The sequence below is a fragment of the Orycteropus afer genome, unplaced genomic scaffold, assembly GCF_000298275.1.
Source record: "Orycteropus afer afer isolate SDZICR_OR568_19922 unplaced genomic scaffold, OryAfe1.0 scaffold00279, whole genome shotgun sequence".
NCBI classification, from domain to species: Eukaryota; Metazoa; Chordata; class Mammalia; order Tubulidentata; family Orycteropodidae; genus Orycteropus; species Orycteropus afer.
In genome coordinates this window covers 84,321-88,342 of record NW_006921866.1, presented here as the reverse complement: position 1 = coordinate 88,342, position 4,022 = coordinate 84,321, and positions in this window count along the sequence as shown.

Genomic DNA, 4,022 nt, shown 5'->3' with positions numbered 1-4,022 from the left:
AGGAGTGGCTGGTGGGTTTGAACCACCAGCCTTCTGGTTAGCAGTCAAGTGCTTTAGCCACTATGCTACCAGAGCTCCTAATATAATACTATTTCTAATTTCTTTATAGAGCATGTGTACTACAAGTTTCATTCCACTTTGCTTCTGTGCCCACCTTGTCTTACAAAAATACTATATATAGTCTACTGATACGTGCTGAAGTCTATAATGAATATTCCTCTTTTTTCTGGAAAAATAAAATGGAATAGAATTAGTTTTAGCCATATTTCTCAAAGTACATTCCACAAATCACTAACCTCGTGTGAGACACTTTGCAGGAGTAAAAATTCATAATCAAATGAGTTTGAAAAGCAGTGTGTACAATGCTCTCCTCTTAGTAGGAAACAAGAATATACTGTTAGTATTTCACATACTCTGAAATGTTCTGCAATAAATAAACTTGCTTTCTTTGCCAGCAATGTATTTCTCAAACATATATGCCCATGAAAAGAAGTTTTGAAGAACTTGTGTTAAGTAAAATCTACTTGTGGTAGTTAAATAATCGACTATTTGTTAAATCAGCCTTGTCTAGAAATGGGATGATAAAGAAGTCCTTTAAAATCTCGGAACTCCCCTTTGCTTAGTACTGAGATGGCATATGGGCATATGACATGTAACATAGGAAGGAAAAAAAATGTGAAATTATTTTAATCCTTTATACTTCCCATCATTCTATTTTAGGCCTGTTGGATTTTGCTTATGGATAATACACAATATAATAATTGTGATATATCATCAAATAATTTGATTCTTTATAATTCACTAAATATATTTTACAGATTATGAAAGTAAAGATGATCTTTTGAGTGGATAAAAACATTGATTCAGTTTTAGTGCTCCTGTGTGTGTGTATGTTTGCACACATGCACATGGGTACATGCACATGCATGCTCACATACACAAGTGCACATTAACCTCAAATAAAACACAAGATTCAATATTCACTAAGAACTTGAATTTCTATGGGAGTCAAAATAACGTAGCCTAATCTTACCAGATTTTTAAAATGTAGTTTATGTCAGAAATATGATGCAGAGATAGGCAAAGTTTACATTTTCACTGCAACTACACTATGAGTGACAAATAGCCAATTATTGTGTTGATGTCAGGAATTCCAAGTAATTTTGTTTATTTTATTTCCTTTGGTGCATACCACAGCAATAGTCATTGACACAATACAGTGGAGTAAGGGCTACAATTCCCTGACAAGTAAAATAATGTAATATTTGAATAGTAAACAAGAATCATCAAGGAACTGAATAAACATGATTAAAATTTCACAAGGCTGAGGCTTTTGCTTCTGCTCAGAATGGAGTAATAGGGACCAGATTCACACTTTAATCTGAAACAGCTAAAGAAAAAAGACAAAGATAGAAAATACATGAAATCAGGAATCTTAAGATATGGAGTATTAGACAATGAAGGAGAGTGATCCCGGAGAGACAGGAAGCAAATGAGGTACTTCCCATGGCTGAATACATAGAGAGTTTCTAGGCTAAAATGTAGGAAGAAGGAACTCAGGCAGAGCTCAACAGTCTTTCTGTAAATTTTATCGGGTTTTTTGCTATTGTAAATTGGGTTTTCTCTTACATTATATCTTTTTTGTTTTTTAAGGCACTTGACTGCTAACCCGAGGGCTGGAGGTTCAAACCCTCCAGCCACTCCTTGGAAAGGTTGGGCAATCCACTTCCGTAGTGATACTGCCTCGAAAACCCAAGGAGGGGTTGCTATGAGTCGGTCCGACTCAATGGCACATAACAACAACAACAACAATTTCTCTTAAAATTGTATTTGGAGTCTATATTTTATCAAAATAATGAGTTGTCTTTGAGTTGATTATAACTTCTGCCCGCCCTATCTTTTGCAGAGTAGAACTTTACCCCATTGGGTTGTCAATAGTTCATTCTGGGGAGAAGCAGATTGACAAGTCTTTCTTCCAAGGCAGCTCTCAGTGGCCTGGAACAGCCAACCTTTCCATTAGCAGTCATATAACTGTTTGTACACCCAGAGACTTCGTCATCAAAAGAAATACCTATTTAAAATGCAAATGTCATATAATTTCCTATCATTTATAATTAGATTATTTAAAAATTATATATTAAATAGAAATATGAATATATATATTACGAATAAAGATATGGTAATCCCCTGTGGACACAATATTCAGTTTAGTTTAAAAATTACCAATTGAACATCTCTGTATGCCCAATCCCTTTGTCATCTCCCTTCCTGCATTCTCAGAGTAGCCACTGTATCAAATTTCTTCTCTGGTCCTTTCTTTTCTTTAATTTCGTATGTTTCTATTCCTAACAGTTTCCCATTTCTTTGGAAAATGCATAAATGGAATTATATTCTGTATTCTTCCTCATTTTTTTTCACTCAATATTACTTCAAGTGATTCATCCATGTTATTGCATGTAGCTATAACGCATTTTTTTCCTACTGTAGAATAGTATATTAAATAAATACATTGAAATAATCTCTTTTCTAATGCTGCTGGTTATTTGTATTATTCATTTATTTTTACCCTATTGCAAAGAGTGCTTTATAAAAATTCTTAAATATTCCTCCTGGTGTATATATACATATTATTTCTAGTATCATTTCTATCACCAAGGCTGTATTTTTCAACTACCGATGCTTCTTCTTTATTTGTAACATTTACATTCCAGTCACCAGTAATTATCAATGCATATTGATTGTATGTTTCCTCAATTTCAGAGTGCACTAGTTAGTAAAAATCTTCAATTTCTTCATCTTTTGCTTTGGTGCTTGGTGTATAAATTTGAATAATAATCGTATTAACTGATCTTCCTTGAAGGTATGGATATTATCCTATCATGACAGCATTGTACTTCTGGATAGATCTTGAAATGTTCTTTATGATGATGAATGAGATGCCATTCCTTTTCAATTTGTCATTCCCTGCATACTTCATCATATGACTGATTAAAAATTGTCAATATCATTCCATTTCATCTCATTAATGCTTAGAATATCGATATTTATGTGTTCCATTTCATTTTTGACAACTGCCAATTTTCTTAGATTCATACTTCATATATTTCACATTCCAATTATTAATGAACATTTGCAGCTGTTTCTTCCCATTTTGAGACCTGCCATTCAACAGGCAAATGATGGTGCCAACAACTTTACTTCATCCGTGTCATTAAGGTCGACTCTACTTTGAGGAGTCAGTTTCTCCTCTGTCATATTTTCCATGCCTTGCAACATGAGGGGCTCCTCTTTTGGCTCTATATCAAACAATGTTTCAAGGCTTTTCATAAAATTTTCCAGTGATATATGAAATGGTAAAGCTAATGCCCTGAATTCAGACTTCTAGCCTCTTGTATCGTTAATAAATAGATTTCTGTTTGTGAAAGTCACCCACTTCTTGTGCTTCTGTTACAGCAACACAAGATAACTCAGATATTTCTCTTCCAGAATCTTCATTTTCTCTATTAATAATGATAACAATAATAGAAGGTTGGCCCACTGAAGTCATAAAACATAGTACCATATAAAATAAACATATTTTGCTGAAGGAAGTAAAGATCCATCTTGTTATTATGTGACATACATGTATAAAAATAAAATGTACTTTCATTACGCATAAATATTATATTTAAGTGTAAAAATGTTCTCATCATATATATAAGTGAGATTTAGAAATATAATACTTTCCACCAAACGGCACTTGATACAGATTGACTTGAGGTAGGGAATTAGAGTCATGCTCCTCATTCACTCATTCAAAAATAGCAACAGCAATAACAAAAAATTGGAACTTTCATGAAAGTTGAAATAAATATTTTTGCAAATGTGATTTTATATCTTAATTCATTGAGATAGATTTTTAAAGTTAGTAGCTGAGTCAAAAAACTTGTATTTTAAGTATTCATAATTATTTGCTGATAATTATCCAATAAAATGTTTCAATAATTTAAATCACCACTGAAATGGTTTGATATATTGTTTCA